This window comes from Prosopis cineraria, unplaced genomic scaffold (assembly GCF_029017545.1).
Source record: "Prosopis cineraria cultivar Desert tree isolate PC_DT_omini unplaced genomic scaffold, ASM2901754v1 PC1134, whole genome shotgun sequence".
Taxonomy (NCBI): domain Eukaryota; kingdom Viridiplantae; phylum Streptophyta; class Magnoliopsida; order Fabales; family Fabaceae; genus Prosopis; species Prosopis cineraria.
Genome location: NW_026556459.1, coordinates 565 through 18,924, shown reverse-complemented (window position 1 = coordinate 18,924; position 18,360 = coordinate 565). Strand labels below are relative to the sequence as shown.

Genomic DNA, 18,360 nt, shown 5'->3' with positions numbered 1-18,360 from the left:
AAGAGAAGAGGTTAATTGCAAACTTGAGTTATGGAGGAGGACATTGGAGTCGAAAGGTTTTCGTCTGAGTAGAAGTAAGACGGAATATTTATATTGTAAATTTGGTAAAGGACTATTCGAAAATAATTTGAAAGTGAAATTGGGAGATCAAATTATACCTCAAGTGGAAAAGTTTAGATATTTGGGAGCCATTATTCAAAATGATGGCAAAATCAGTGGAGATATTTCACATAGAATTCAAGCTGGGTGGTTTAATTGGAGAAAAGCTAAAGGAGTTATTTGTGACCGTAAGGTGCCTAATAAACTTAAAGGAAAGTTTTATCGTACTGCTATCAGACCGGCAATGTTATATAGTAGTGAATGCTGGGCTCTAACGGGACAGCAAGAGCATAAAGTTGGAGTAGCAGGGATGAGAATGTTATGATGGATGTGCGAACATACACGTAAAGATAAAATTCGAAATGAGCACATACGTGAAAAAGTGAGGGTGGCACCTATTGAGGAAAAAATGGTAGAAAATCGGTTGAGATGGTTTGGGCATGTACAAAGAAGACCAAGGGAGGCACCAGTGAGAAGAGTGAAACATATAACTTTGAATCCGATTAAGAGAGGTAGAGAAAGGCCTAAGAGAACACTCTTGGAAGTTGTTGAACGTAATCTCTTAATTAATAATATTTCTAAAAGCTTAATAAATGATAGAACACAATGGCGTCTTGCAATCCATGTAGCCGACCCCACCTAGTGGGATAAAGGCTTGTTGTTGTTGTTGTTGTTGTTGTATAAATATGGCACATAGCTATGATCCTTTCCTCCCTCAATATTTGCCTAAAAATAAAATTGGAGGTGGAGGGTTTAATTTCAAAGTATTTTGGGGGGGGGGGAGATATAATCATGGGAAAATGAAAAAAAAACATTTAAAATATGCAAATGATAATTGAATATTATTATCTAATCTTTAAAAACTTGTCTAAATGTTACTACATTGGAACGACTCTTACATTCTAGTCCTCTAGAAATCTACAGTAAGCTCTTCATCATCTGACTCAGTGGACCCATCAATACGGCAGCAAGTTTTGTGTGTTCGTTTTTTTTTTTTTTAAGCACAATACTAAATGAAGAAAACTTGTATGAATTTTTCAGATTTATGATACAGAATTTTACTTACTATTTATAGACTGCAGAGGAACTCAATTTGGCGTTATTTTGATAGTAAAGACCAAGATCCTAGTTTCTCTGCTCAGATTATGTTTTGCGTGTTCTTGGCTCCCTTATAAGTCAAAAATTACTAAACCAATATGTTGAGGTTGCGATAAATAAGTTGGCTAATTGGTCAGAGGCTCCCTTGTAACGATCCTATTTATATGCTGATTCTGAATATAAAAATAAAGGGTCTGAGAAAATAATTTATCCAAACAGCATTGCTGCCTCCCTCTTAGGTTGGCTTTCTCATGTTGCGGCCGGCTCTAATCACCTCATCTACCAATAGTAACTGAGAAGCTATAACTGGCCTGTAGACCATAAAAAAATAAAGCATGTGACAAAACCATTATAAGAAGATACTTGCCCTCCCTAATCAAATTTGAGGATTGCAGTGTAAGGTGATGGGGGGAACAGACCCACTATGATATTAAAAAAGAAAAGAACTAACAAAGCTAAGGAGGGCATGGGCATGTAATTGTTGACCCTTACTGAATTAAATTAGTGACAAAGTATAGACCCTTTTTCCCCTGATCCTAGTAAGCATAGATAGAGACACAAAGCATTAGTTGTCAGATAATTTTAGGTCCAGACATACCCAGAGTTTATGATTTGGCGCTTCACAGAGTAGTTGTCAAAAATGCCCTCCATTCGGGGGTCTAATGGTTCTCCAGTGTGTTGGTTCAATCCCACTGTATTTCCTCTGTCATGTTCTCCCTGTAAAAACATTCACAATTGTACAACGATGCAATTCTGTTGTTCAATGAGCAAAAAGCAATTTGCATAATGAAATTAAGGTATTGATGTTGCATACGGTGAGAGCAATGATCGCATCTTGTGTGTCAAGTCCTGCGTTCTCAGAAAGAGTCTTGGGAACCACAAGAAGTGCATCAGCAAAAGCCTCAACACCAAGTTGTGCACGCTGTTTCATGTTTACAAGCATCTCTCAGGATAGGTAACAAAATTAAAGATCAACAGGGAAACAAATGAAAAATGCATGTTACCCCTTGAACTGTTTTCTTGACTTCATTCACTAGATATTGCCTAGCAGCAACTTCAAATGCACCAGCCCCCTGAACACAGGCAAGAAAATCACATGTAAGTATCAGTAGCACCAATATCTCACTAGCACCATAACAATAAAAGGTGTGAGCCACAGTTCTGAATTAAGGATTTTCAAAAACACTAATAATAGTCAGTAGTAGGAGTGGTATTGCTTGTACTCACTATAGACTTCTAGAAACTAGCAATGACATTTATTCACATATTTGAAAAAGTTTCACTTCATCTCAATAAAATGACAACATTATTTCTAGTCCACTTTCAGCTATAACTAGGCTGAGAATATGGCAGCTTCAGATTCCACATCAATCTTCCTCTCCTGAGATCAGAAGTGTAATAAGCAATAACCCTTTAAATTATTGTGCAACTGAGTTCCAGAATCTCACGTTTACCCATACAAAGATTTCTCAACCAATATTGTCATCTTCTGGACAACTCATCCTACATAAAAATTTAGGCCTCAATAACCATTCTTTCCGCAGCTTACAACAGTAAACTCAATTGTAAATTGAGGAAATCAGCACAAATAATGGAGTCACTGGATACAACAGAAGCACGCATCAGACCATAAAAATGCACTAGATGCTTTTGTCATAATTCTGAATCGTAGGCTTAGATGCAAATAACTCACTAAGACAACGGATTCATCTTCTATGGTATTCTTTACTGATCTCAAACCATCACGAACTGCATCTTTAATTTGAGCAATAGTATGCTCATTGGGACCTATACATTACAATAGCAGAGAAGATCATCACATCATGAATCCAACAGAAATGAAGTGATTAAGTATACAATGTACAGAAAATATCATTCTAAAGTGTCAGTGTTTCAAAACAGCTCAAACGGGTCTATATACACAATCAAAAACCAATGTATATTTTATATGGTTTTTATTTTAATAAGATCAATTAAAATTTTATGCCTTAGATCACTATTAAGTACACTTCAATTTAACCATCCATTCAAGTTTGACTGAATGATGAAATAACAACGGAGCTTACTGGTCTCCATTATCCTCACTTGGAGAAGGGACAAGCCATCTCTATAATCTATATATCATCTAGGTTTGAAATCTTGCTTCGCCAATTTACGCATCACCCAAAATTCCCAAGTGTGCCCACCATCCCACTAAGCTTGTCCAGACTGGTGGTCGTGGAACAGGCCAATTTGTTAACCAATTTTCTAGCAAGGCAATAGACACACAACAATAGAACCAGTAGGCCCACTAACTCACTCGTTTACTGATCAAATTGGGTAATCTAATTTGGTTTTGAAAACTAAGTAAAACATTAATGCCCTGTTACAGAGAATTGTTTTTAATGGAAGTGGAAGTGGAAGTGGAAGTGGAAGAGAGGTTTAAAAGTGTGTTTGGTAAGTAGATGGAAGTGGGATAAAAATCTTATTTAATAAACATATTTATATTTAAAAAGACCAAAATACCCATATTTTTTAATAAAAAAAATCCCCGATCATCTTCTCGCAAGTCGCCCCCATCGCATTCTCAGCTTAAAGCACACAGTTGCAGAGAAATCCTGCATATCCAAAAGCACAACTCATCCCAATTCCTTGTGTACGCATGGATCATAGCATCACCATTAATTGTGAATTAATATAACATTTCAATGACTAAATCTTAAAACTAATGAATTACGATTGCAAAAACCCAAGGCCAACAGAGATTTGAGAACCAAAATGGATGGCGTTTGAAGGGGATGGCGATGGCAGAGATATGAGGGAGACGACATCACTGATTTGCTATGGAATCCCAAAGCTCTGGTCTTCAAATTAGAAACCCATAGTCATCACAAAGTCACACCCAGAAAATGAGGAAGCAGCAGATCTGGATTCGCACTGTCCCAAGGTCATCGTCATCATTGTTGTCCTTTTCATCATCCTTGGCATGAATGGGAGTTGAAAGTGGAAAGTGAAGGAGAGGAAGTAGGAAGATAGGGTGAGGAAAGGAGGAGAGGAAAGCAAGAGAAGGGGAAGAAGATGAAGCAGGAGAGGTTGGTCATTGACTCATTGGCAGAAGCGGAAGGAGGTCGGAGATGATGTCAGTCAGGCAAAAGGAAAAGGGAGGTCAATGGTTGAATCTTGTGGGTTGGAAGGAATGAAGGGACAAAAGTGTCATCTAACAGCAATTCCATGAGAGTTGGCCCAATTCCACCCACCCCCTGATGGAACCCAATTCCATCAATTTTGATGAAAGTTACTTCCACAGGGAAGCCTGTTCTATGCTACCAAACGCGCACAAATTTCACTTCCACTTCTCTTCCCCCAATCTATTGTAACACACAAGCCATAAGAGAAGCATCTAATTGAAAAAATAAAATATATTTACAATTTACCTTTAATCAAGATTGTGCATGAATAAGGATTCTTCACATTCTCTACAAAAGTATATTTCTCTTCACCAAGGACATGCTCATACACCAATCCTGCCCAACCAAGACATTCAGGAGTCAAATCATCTTACAGAGTTTACAGCCTCTCCTCCACAAGCCAAAACCAATCTCTCCATGTTCCTTCTCTTTGCCCTCCGAAGGGCGATTATCTAAAGAAGCCCACAGATAAAGAACAATAAAAATCCAGCTATATATTGAAATTTTCATGTTTTAAAACCAAGTTATACATAAAGTGGTGCAAATTTTTCATATATTAACAATATAAAAGAAATAACACAAACAAAGAACATACCCCTGCCCTGGCAAGAAGGTCAAGTGAAGGAGGATCAATTCCTTTCTGATTGATGACAACAAAGTTGCTATCATTACCAGAACATACCTGCACTCATGATGTTCATGGAGGCAATGTGAGAAGAATAAAGAGATAAAATTACTATAATGCCCTATAATCAAACAAAAACTTACACCTAGCAGAGTGTAAAGTGTATAGTGATCATTATAAAATACCTTTTCCCTACCTTATTTTTCAGTTCAATAATTTTTTTAACTTTTTCATCAACCTGGTGCCTTTCAGCAGCGACCATAGCCTCTCTTTGTTCAGCATTTGAGTAGAAAAAACCTGCATTTATTTCACTGACAAGAAAATGTTTCAACATTATGACGCTAACAAACTATATCCAAAAGATGTAACAAGCTCATAAGGGTCTGATAAAATGTGAAATGTCTTACAACAGATATAAACTTCCTTATTTCATGTCAGCAAAGTTTCCCAGATTAAGTAAATATAGTAAAACCGTTGGGGATTATTAGAGATTTCTACTTATTTTGAAATTGCATATTTACTGATAGAGTTTCATAAAAAGGAATGAAAAAGCAGTTGGCGCTAGCCAAAATCACTTCTATTGTTGTTTGGCAGCATGTTTCAACTCAAGTTCATTTCATTGCCAAACTAAAAAAAAGATAAGCCTTATAAAGTTTGGTTTGCAATTAATAGTTTGAATTAATGAATAATTTTAAATTTTAGAGATAAGCCTTAATTAATGATTTTGAGTAACAGTATCTTTATTTTTTAAAATAATACATTTCTGCATCTGCTTCATAGAAGAGGCTTCAATTTCCTGCTTCCTTTTCATAGAAGAAAAATTGCTTCTGCTGCTGCTCAAGACCAGCTCATTTTTTATTGAGGCTTGACCAAACACATCAAGAACCTAAATTTTTTTTGAAAAATAAGCCGCAGCTTCTCCTGAAAAACGTTAGCCAAACAAGTTACAACTTAAATGGCAAATATTTAGTATTAGCACTTATTGTCCTACATGACATTTTGCTCCCATCGAAGAGAACTGAGAATTGTGTAATCACCAAAATCAGATGAGTAAAGCTAGCAAGAAGTGTCAACCACCAAAGAGACAACAGTTTATAACTAATTGTAATGAACCAGATAAAGTAAAATCATTATTTCACACATTTATTGATGGTATCCACTATCCAGCATTATTAAACATGTATATTTGTATAAACACATTTGACAGGCTTGTGTCGCATTTTTTTAATTTTTCCTGGTACAAGTTGCATTATTTTGTCTTTGATCATTTACTTTATTTTTAAACAAACACAGTATTATAACAAACAAAAGTTAGTAGAGAGAGAATAATTTATGGTGGAAAAGGTACTTAACAATGCTTGATGATGAAATCAGATAAAGAAATTAATCAACAATATTAATATTAATAGTAAAATATATAATGGTATCGATTAAAAGCATGAGATGATCAAGAGAGCCAAGCAACTGATTTTAACTGTACCATGTATATAATGTATGTACACAACAGAGAAATTGAAAGAAGAGATGGTACATCATCTTGATTACTCCACTTACCTTTTATCATACTCCAAAGACACGTTGCATGTTAGTATATAACAATTCTCTGCACGTCGCTTCATATCAGGATGCCTGGAACCATGATCAAGAACAAGACCCTCAACCTAGAAAACCATGAGTGAACTGAATAATTAAAATCAAAAGATTTAAGAGTATATACTATATGCAACAAGTAAACTTAACAAATGAATGCAACATGATTAAAATCCAACCACATGTATGTGAAAATGACACCGTTCATGTTATTGTGACGTAGCTGAAATGCAATTGAAGAGCTGAAGAGAAATTTTACAGGATACACCACTCAGGCAAAATGGGGAAAACAAAGTGACATCAAGGATTCACGAGTTAAAGTGCATTTTAACCCCTGTACTTTCCTTCGAGATGCACTGAGCACCCCACTCTAATAAGTAGGACATTATTCCACCTAAAACATTTTCCGGAGGAGCAAAACTCCCCCTCTAGTACATGGTTTAAGGGGAAAAATGCCCCACATTTTAGCACAAGGTGCCCAGTGCTCCTCAAAGTAAGGGTGTTTAAAACCGATTCAAACCGAAAGGACCGACCCAAACCAACCCAAACCGAAAGAAACCGATCAAAACCAAACAACAATCAAACCTGCTTCGGTTTTTATGATTTGAGAACCGATTGGTTTGGTTCAAGCTCGGTTTTGAGTATAAGAAGCCGAACCAAACCGAGCCAAACTTGATTAACAAATATTATTTATTTATAAACTATATAACCATTTATCTACAAGAAGCATTTTGCTTTAAATTTTTTATGATAATAGATAAACATTTTTAAAGGACTTGAATGGAAATGCATAATATTAAATAATTATAATAATGATGCTATGACCATCATTTAATTATTTACAACTTGAAAGTCTCAGTATTCAATTTATCTACAAAAAGCATTTTGTTTTGAATTTTGTGTAATAAGTTTTTCATTATTTATTAAAATATAGATACATAGATAAACATTTTCAAAGGACTTGAATGAAAATGCATAATATTAAATAATTTTAATCTTAAAAACTTAGATCAATTTTTATGATTAATTATCATTATCACATTGAAATTTTATTATATTTTTATACCTCTATTTATGAAAAAAAGGAGCCAAAAAGAATTAGATTTAATTTTAATACATAGCACTATTATGAAGATGGAAAAAAGGAAAAAAAATTAAATAAGTGCATTGAAGCTTGATCCAAACCTCAACCAAACCGAACCAAACTGAAAATTTAACTGAACCAAACCGAACTTCATAAAAACCGATCAAGTCCCAAATATGAGTAAACCAAATGGTTTGGTTCGGTTTGGTTTTTGCCCGTGCAAAATGTACTTTAACCCAAAAAAATATGCAAATGACAATGAAATTTCACAAAATGTCATGACACTTCTCAAGTTCCAAGGAACCTTTCTGATACTAATGATTTTTTATAAAAATAACTTAAATACCCCCAATTTAAAATAAAAATATATATAATAGTGACTACTTTAATTTGAGCAATGATTACTTTTCTTCTAGCAAAAATTAAAATGGAACAACCAATCACAACTTTCCCCGTGCAAAATTTTGATTCACTGAAGTCTAAGTGTTGTAAATATCCATGACTACTTTACTTTAAGTAATGATCACTTTTCTTCTAGCAATGATCAGAATGGAACAAGCATAACAACAAACAACAACAACAACAAGCCTTTATCCCACTAGGTGGGGTCGGCTACATGGATTGCAAGACGCCATTGTGCTCTATCATTTATCAAACTTTTAGGAATATTATTAATTAAGAGATCGCGTTCAACAACTTCCAAGAGTGTTCTCTTAGGCCTTCCTTTACCTCTCTTAATCGGACTCAAAGTTATATGTTCCACTCTTCTCACTGGTGCCTCCCTTGGTCTTCTTTGTACATGCCCAAACTATCTCAACCGATTTTCCACCATTTTTTCCTCAATAGGTGCCACCCTCACTTTTTCACGTACGTGCTCATTTCAAATTTTATCTTTACGTGTATGTCCGCACATCCATCGTAACATTCTCATCTCTGCTACTCCAACTTTATGCTCTTGCTGTCCCGTTAGAGCCCAGCATTCACTACTATATAACATTGCCGGTCTGATAGCAGTGCGATAAAACTTTCTTTTAAGTTTATTAGGCACCTTACGGTCACAAATAACTCCTTTAGCTTTTCTCCAATTAAACCACCCAGCTTGAATTCTATGTGAAATATCTCCACTGATTTCGCCATCATTTTGAATAATGGCTCCCAAATATCTAAACTTTTCCACTTGAGGTATAATTTGATCTCCCAATTTCACTTCCAAATTATTGTCGAATATTCCTTTACCAAATTTACAATATAAATATTCCGTCTTACTTCTATTCAGACGAAAACCTTTCAACTCCAATGTCCTCCTCCATAACTCAAGTTTACAATTAACCTCTTCTCTTGTCTCTGCTATAAGAACTATATCATCCGCGAAAAGCATACATTTCGGGATTTCCTCTTGAATATGTTCCGTCAAAACATTTAAAATCAAGTTGAACAAATAAGGACTCAGAGATGATCCCTGATGTAGTCCAATCTTTATAGGAAAATCCTTTGTTTGACCAATAGGTGTTCTTATACTAGTTTTTACCCCCTTATACATATCTTGTATGGCTTTAATATAAGCAATCCGTACTCCCTTTTTTTCCAACGCTTTCCAAAGCACTTCTCTTGGTATACGGTCATAAGCTTTTTCCAAATCAATAAAAACCATATGTAGATCTTTATCTTTACAACGATACTTTTCCATTAATCCCCTTAATAGATAAATCGCCTCTGTAGTTGATCTACCTGGCATAAAACCAAACTGATTCTCAGAAATACTTGTCTCCAATCTCAACCTGTGCTCAATTACTTTCTCCCACAATTTCATTGTGTGGCTCATGAGTTTAATCCCTCTATAGTTAGTACAATTCTGAATATCTCCTTTATTTTTATAAATAGGAATTAATGTACTTCCCCTCCACTCATCAGGCATTTTCTTGGACCGTAAAATCACATTAAATAACTTAGTTAACCATCTCACCCCTTCTTCACTTAAACATTTCCACGCTTCGATAGATATACAATCAGGTCCGTTGGCTCTACCATTTGCCATTTTCTTAAGAGCTTCCTTTACCTCCTTATCAAGTATTATTCGATAGAATGACAAATTTTGTTCTCCTTCACCAGTTACTAAATCCTCCAAGTTACTAGATGAATCCTCTCCATCATTGAAAAGTTTAGAAAAGTAAGTCTCCCATCTATTTTTAATTTCATCATCTGTAACTAAAATTCTTCCCTCTTCATCCTTAAAACACCTTACCTGTTCTAGATCTCTTGATTTTCTTTCCCTACTCTTGGCAATCTTATAAATATTTTGCTCTCCTTCCTTCGTCTCAAGGTTCTTATAAAGTTCTTCAAAAGCTTTAGAACGAGCTTCACCCACAGCTCTCTTAGTTTCCTTCTTAACCATACGGTACCTCTCCCAATTTTCCTCATTGTTACACAAATGTATGGCTTTAAAACAGTTCTTCTTATACTTGATTTTGTCCTGTACACTATTATTCCACCACCAAGACTCCTTATCTCTCGGACCAGAACCTTTCGATTCTCCCAAAACTACTTTTGCAACCTCCCGTATCTTTTTAGCCATATCCTCCCACATGATGTTAGCACTTCCCTGAGATTCCCAAATTCCTTTATCCAAAAGATTTCGCTTGAAAATATCTTGCTTCTCACCTTTTAATTGCCACCACCTAATCCTTGGTGTTACTACTTGTCGACGTTTTTGGATTTTACTCATAATACACACATCAAGGACTAGGACCCTATGTTGTGTCGTAACAGCATCTCCGGGGATCACCTTACAATTTTTACAAAGTCTTCTATCTGTGTTCCTAACCAAAAGAAAATCAATCTGTGACCTTGAGGCTCCACTTTTGTAAGTGATGAGATGCTCATCTCTCTTCTTGAAACAAGTGTTGGCAATCTTAAAATCATACGCCAATGAGAAATCAAGAAGAGTTTGTCCTTCATTGTTTAGCTCTCCAAAACCAAAACCACCATGCACCCTCGCATACTGACCAGCTTCCCTCCCAACATGCCCATTAAAGTCTCCTCCAATAAAAAATTTTTCACTCTGTGGTATATGTCAAATCAACCCCTCTAGATCCTCCCAAAATAATTCCTTAAGACTGGCTTCATTGTTTAAAATACAATAGTTGCTAATATTTACTTTTAAATTAAAGTGCATTTTTTCCACTATATTATTCAATTGCTCGTTCCATTCTGGTCATTGTTAGAAGAAAAGTAGTCATTGTTTAAAATAAAATAGTCACTAATATTTACTTTTAAATTAAAGTGCATTTTTTTCCCTGTATTATTCTTCAAGGAGCGTTGGGCACCTTGTACTAATAAGTGAGGCATTTTTCCCCCAAACCCTTTTTCAGAGGAGCAAAAATCCCCTTCCTTTAACAAATAACCAGTTTCCAATTGCAAATATGAAGATGGTACCAAGGCCAAAAGTTGATGCGAGACAATCTTAGAAGTTGCACTGATGCAACAAATGTTGCTTCTCGACAATCCAAAGTGATAGGTAACCAATAATAATGTCTTTGAATTCCTAATATGATTTGTAGAGGTTGGCTCCCTAGCTAGGTAGCTGAGATTCTAGCACCACGGTCACTTTTTTAAACATACTAAATAATGCTAGAAGTTTAGGCATAGTTAAATTCAATACCATAGGGGACCACAATGATAACTGGAAGTCTAAAGTTATGACCAATAAGCAAATACAAAACCCAGTAAATGACTATACTTAACATACCAAGCGCGTGTCTACATCAAACTTGTGCCTCATGTGCATAATCTCAACCATAAACAAATCAATTGCTTCCTCAGGCTTCCGGATGCATAAAACCTGCAGTACAAAAAGAAAAGGCATGCCACAACAAACAGAAATTTGTAGAAGGTACCACACAAGCAATTTCACCTGATTCAATAGACAGAGGCAATAAACGAAATGATGTTTTATTTCGAAAGATCATATAAATGTCACTACCTCCGTGAATGCTTACCGAATTAACAACTATATCAGTCAATTGATCAGCTAGTGCCTCATATAACTGTAAAAAAGAACAGAGAAAAAGAAAAAGAATATCAAGATTAGTAAATTGTATGTCCACCACTTGTCTGTTCACTCTGTCAATAATACTGAAGTACAATCAGTTTTCCATCAGAGCATAATAAAATAAAATAAGATACCTTTGTCCTAAGGGTCCTTCTTGCAACCATCCTGAGAATCTCTTGATCAGGCTCATCACCCATCGCAGCAGGAGTCTTAAATTTTTCAAGGAATTGTAGAGTTGCTCTTTTTGCAATCTCAAAACCATCAACCAAGACACGTGGATGCATACCTGAAATAATCATATATCTCATTCACATGAGTTTCAAGGGAATAAAAAAACATCAAATTAAAATGTCCATCATCTGCTTTGAGAATTAGAAGATTCTAGGGGCCATTCCTATCCAACAGCAGGACTGGGTAAGGAAAACTCCCATGAAAGGTAGATTAATTATCAAAAGTCTTTTTGATTATAGATTTTCACCTGTTAATACCTTCCCCAGCCATGAATGTGAGATATCCGACTATCTAGCAGTCAGCACAAAAAGATCAAGAATTATTGGGCAACTTACACCACTATTTTACCTGAAACTTGCAGGAAACCCTAACCTTCAGCAGGAAGTAAAAAAAGCCTACAAGAATGCTGAAGAGAAAGACATGTTTCCTGAGAATCAGTAATAGACACATAGTGGGTGGGCTATAACTGCTAGACATGCACAGATAGAGACACAAACTTGAGGGAGAAAAGCTTGAACTAGAATACTAGATGATGACTTAAATACCCAGTTATTTGCTGCTCAGCAGTTGAAATACAAGCAAATGATCACTGACCTTCATCTATGTAACGCTCAGATTGTTTCATAAGTTCACCAATAAAGATCACAGTAGAAGTTGTGCCATCTCCACTAATGTCGTCTTGGGCTACAGCTGTCCTAGCAATCATGATTGCTGTTGGGTTTTGGATTTGCTGTAACAATAAATGAAGAAAATAATTATAGAGGATTAAAAATTCAGTAACATGTAACAACCTTAGAGGTGGCAGCTTATGCCATGCTTGGTAAAGGTCAAAGCTGGGAGGAAAATTAAGTTAATACACTCTTTGCATTTCTCACTTCCAAATGACTTTAAAGCAAGACCTATTCGCATTCATTCTCAATCTATAAAGTAAAGACATGTCGGACACTTGAATTGGAAAAAACCCTTTATACCACAAAACATGAAGTCATAAACACAGTACATTTTGTTGTTCATTCTCGTTCATGTTCATGCGCATGTTGTATTATGTGTTTGTTTCAGTATACCTGCTTCCTAGTAAGCATTATTTAGACCCCTACCATCAAAGGGTGGTCAGGCATAAGAAAAATATCCAATAAATATAGAATATTCGCCCAGGGGGGAGGGGGAATCTTAAGAGGTTGACCGTGCAACTCCACACCACATCAGTGGAATTAATATTTATAAAGAATCAATGAGAAGACCAATATCAAACCGTAAGGAACAGATCATACAGACAGGTTTGAACAAAAAATTCCACCAATCAGATCTTCAAAGCCAATGATTCCCAGGACTTCATTTGCTTCAACAAAAATCAAAAGGGAAAAAAAAGGGGAAGAGAGAGGGAGAGGAACAACCATAAAAATTCCATAAGATGTCCATGCAAATTACTATTGGACAACTTTAAGAATCACATATCATGTCTTGTAAGGCCAAAATTCATTCATCTGAAGCTCCAATACTAAAACCAAGCACTTAAATTTATAAATTAATTTCAAATGCACTTGAGGAGGGGTGGATGAGCATAAGAAACACTAAAAACAGATAAAAATATTGACGCATCCTCATAGTATCAGATCAAAAGAGTAAGAAATTAATGGGTAGAAATTAATGGGTAGCAACAGAACTCCCAGAGAATACCTAACAAACTCACCATTTCTTTCAAGAGAGTGTTCCCGTCTTTAGTGAGCTTAATGTCCCCAGCCCCACCAACCAACCTGATTCAACAAAGACATTGCGATAATGTGAGTTTAAAAACAAGTAAAAGGAGAATCGCCGGATAAAAGGAGAAAAGAGAAGGTAACCAGTGGCAGTACATTTTGATGGTTCCCTTGGGACCAAGGTTGGTCTTGAGGACATCCTGCAAGCCCTTGGCAGCATTGATGTTCACGTGCAATGCCGCCGATTTGTTAAGCACCTCAGCATTAGGGTTCAGCACTCGCAGGGACATGCTTCCAGCGACAGTGAACACACGCACTGAGAAATGGGGAGGGAGAGAAACAGTCTACGGGAGGGAGAGACAGTCTACAGAATGAAATCACAGAAGCAAACCCTAGTGAAGAAGAGAGCAGAGGGTATTAGAGGCAAAGTACTGAAAACTGGACCAGCCAAGGTCAAGGGTTGGGCGTTCAACTGGGATCAACACAGGTCAAACGAGTCATAATAAAATAAAATAATTTAAATAAAAACACATTAATTCTCAATATATTCCTCCACATCAAGACTTAATATCTCAAAGCATCATCAAAACACAACAACATTTCAAATATCCATCCTTAAATTCTTCAACCATCAAAAAGTCTAATTGTCTAAAAATGACAACCATCAACACCAAGCAATTATGATTGCTTCCAATATCCATGTTCAATGAGTAAGATAACTTTAATCTGTAAGCTACAATAACTTCAACACAAACAAACAAACACAGAAATGGCATGAACAAAAAGCATACTTAATTTCAAAAATAATTTCACAATTAATTTAATCTGCAAGCACAGAGTGCTCAAATCAGTAGAGAACAATCAATTTCACAACTAAAATTCACAGTGACACATCGCTCAAATCAGTACCACTACCACAAGTAGAGAACAGGGGGAAAATCATATAGTTCACAATTAAGCAAGCTCAACTTTACTTCAATAATCTTAATCTCAGCTCAAATCAGTACCAGAAATGGCATGAACAAAATGCCTTCATAATCAGAGATCTCAAATCAGTACCCGGAAGAGGGAAGAGAGGGAGGGAGCGAACCAGAAGTCCAGAACACTGAGAACAGAATCGAGCGGGGAGATGGAGAAGGTCGAAGCCGCCAAGAGTCGAGACCAACGTCTTGCCGAGAGAACCACAGGGACAGAGCGAGACCCACCGAACGCCGAGTTGAAGCTTCCGGAGGTGAGACAAAGAAGGTTGAGGTTGCCGGAGTTCAAGCTCGGCCGAGGGAAGAGGGAATAAGACTGAAGAATGAAGATGCTTGGAGGAAGGAGTGGAACTGACTCCACTGAACGCTTGGGGTGGCCCACGATGGCACAATCAATTCTCTAGGGCTTCAGGGCATTTTTTTCCCCCCTCTAAAGGGAAAAACTTAAGTCGTCTGAAATATAAATAATTTAACATATATATATATAATAAAGTTTTCATTTACATAAAAATATATATTATTTTTATGTATAATTTTAATTACTAATTTTAATTATTAATATATTTCATGATAAGTGATAAACAAATTAATATAAAAATTTAAGTTAATAAATACAGGAAATAAAATAACAAAATTTATATGTACTAGGTTACTCATATTTATATATATATATTAAAATAGAACCGCAAGCTCCTTTCCAAACTTGATATGTGTCCTATTTTCAAATTATTAAAAATACAAAATGCCACATCAACTTCATTTGATTCTATTAATTTATTTTCATAATTTTTATTTCTATTTTAAACACTTATTTGTCTTAATTTAGTTTTTTTTCTCATTCCTCTATCATCATCTCACCCACTCTCCCATCACTAATCTTATTCCTATTTTAAACATTTAATTAATTTTATTCCTATTTTAATCATTTAATTTTAAAAACTAAGAGATCATGGCAAGATAGAAATAAGAATAATGATAAATAATATATTATTTATTATGATAAACAGTATAACATTTTAAATCCACTAAATTATGTATATATAAAAGTAGAATGTTGTCATTTATGCTCTCATTTTTTAAATATAAATAAACAATAAATAAAAAATAAATATAAAACTACTCCACAACGAGTATCTCTTCATTATCCTAACTTTTTATTAATTTATTTACAATATCAAATTGTTCATTTAAAATTTAAAAAATTACAAGTAAATATGTGTAACTTCCTTATCTCCAAAAATCTCTCCATTATCCTAATTTCCCAACTTCTTACTCATAATTTATTGTTTTAGTTTGTATTTAATTAGCTCCTCCATAACTGCTTCTTGCCAAGGAATATTAGAGTAGTGGGAGCAATTACCATTTACCAGTTAGCAAATGGATGAAAATGTGGGTCACAACTTCTTCTCCATGATCAGTCTCCTAAAATACCATCATATCATTATTAACTTCCACAATCATTATTATACCTTCCTCCTCTCCCATTATTATAATAAAATTATTGTCATCGGGGGAATTGAATGATCCACGTTGACTAAAGCCCAAAATAAAAGGAAGAAGAAACATGCTAAAGGAGATAAGAGAACACATGATGAAGGGGAATTTACAATTCCATTTGCAATGAGTAAAAAAGAGGAGATGCAGTTGCTGCCACTTTTGCGGTGGTGAATATATCTCAGTAATTCAGTATGATCAATATTATCACTATTATGCAGCAGCCACTTTTGTTATGTGAAAGTCTTTACAGGCTACTTTATCTTATTGTTATTCTCAAGTCATTTACATCCTATATATGGCATAGAGCTTGTGTTTATTACTATTTCTCATATTATTTGTTTGCATATTTTATTAGTGTACTGGCCAAAAAAATATATTTTATTAGTATGTATTCATAATTTTCATCAAGTTTTGTTCACTTTCACCAAATGCCATATGTAGTAAATGCATTACTGAAAGTCAAGATTAGGACTAAAGCCATATTTTTCTTAGTTTCTGATATATGTAAAATATGTTAGGATTGTAATAAGGAGGAAAAAGTTTTGTCTTATTGAAATTTTCCTTTTATAACTCAGTTTATTATGATGACCTATCGTTACTTTTTTTATGCTTCTCCTCTCCCTTCAGCCTAAGAGTTTTATGATGTAGTTATAGGTGCCTATTAGATTGTTTATGGGGTGTTGTGGAGGCATTATAGACTAAAAGCAAGCGTGTGGAGCAGTAGTGCTGGTGCTATACTATGTATCTTACTTGGTGTGATCCTACCATTTTGGGTTGGTAATTAATGATTTTATTGTATATATGAGATTTCATAGAGTGCATGGTGCGCGCGCAAATTTTTTTATCATTATCTAAATTGCACTTACTTTTTCTTCTTACTTGTAAAATTGAGTTGTGAACTTTTATGCATATTTCAAATAGAAACATAGATTTTGAGTCTAAACAGTTGCCGATCATCTTAGATAGTGCTATAGATTTGGTAAACATGATGTTTAAGTGAAATCCCAATAAAAGAATTTTGTTGAAGCTTATGTGAGTTCCTTGCCTTGATATTGCATGCCATGAATTTTAGCTCCACAACTTTGCTTAAAAGTTAAACCTAATGTCTATAGAGTCTATGTAATTAAATCACCCTTAATTATCTCTAACTGTGTATAGTTTTTGTGTATAATTGAAAAAATAAAGTGCAGAAAGCTTATTGTTTTTTTGTTCAACCAACCAGATTATCATGTGCCAACTATTTTTGATAATTAGAGTGCTAATGTAGTTGATGGGTTATGAGATTGTATTACTCTAAGTTACTTCTATCATTTATGTTCTATATTGTTTTTGTTTTACTACTTTGTAGATTTTTTTTATACTACAATCCACCAATTTATTTGTTGTATTCTTTTAAGAGGTTATATGTTCAATAACATTTCTTTTCACCTAGATTATTTCTATTTTAATTTTTTTGATAAGTGAACAAAACATGCCCTAATTAATAGCCATTTTGAGATGATAAGGGACCTAAAAGATATAATAGGATATATAGTGGTTATAATAAATTTGAGAGAGACTCTTGTACGGTTGTATCTTGTATGTATCATTTTGCAAATATAAATTAGTCATAAAGGACAATAATATTTGCAAATAATTATCATTATTGCTATAAATATAAATAATCACATAATTGAAAAGAAAAACAAAAGATAGACATAATCACATAATACTAATGTAAATTCAAAAGTTAAATTTATGCATACCTAAAGCATTTATTAGGAGAAAACAACTTCTTAAATGGTCATCAGATTTCTTAAAAAATTAATCTCGTAGTTACTAGCAGTGGTGTGATGATACTTTGGGTAATAAAAAAAATCAGGATTAAATCATCAAACTCTTTATATAAAGTTAAATTATTGATTTTTATAATTATTTTAAACAATGCTAATTAGTTGAATATTTAACTTAATATTGTTATGTAAATAAAATAAATAACTTTAGTCTACAAAAAACAATAACTTTAATTTAAAAGTTATTTTAATTTGAAAATACAAGTTCTCAATATACTTTAAACCCTATTATGTACATTAACAATCATTTATTCCGTTTACACTCGTGTGCCACATATTAGTTTACATTATATAATAGCAGAATAACAAGCATAGCTACAAATGATGACAAGTATCTCTTTTTCCCATTCTTGCAATTTTATGCAACCACGTAAGATTTATTTTGTATATTTATTTTAATTTATTTTACTAAGTT

At 34.4% G+C, this 18,360-nt stretch overlaps 1 pseudogene; it reads right to left on the bottom strand.

Annotated features, from left to right (window-relative positions):
• Nucleotides 1-1,141: 1,141 nt before the first annotated feature.
• LOC129299362 (T-complex protein 1 subunit zeta 1-like) lies at nucleotides 1,142-15,019 on the bottom strand (annotated as a pseudogene).
• Between the last annotated feature and the right edge of the window lie 3,341 nt (nucleotides 15,020-18,360).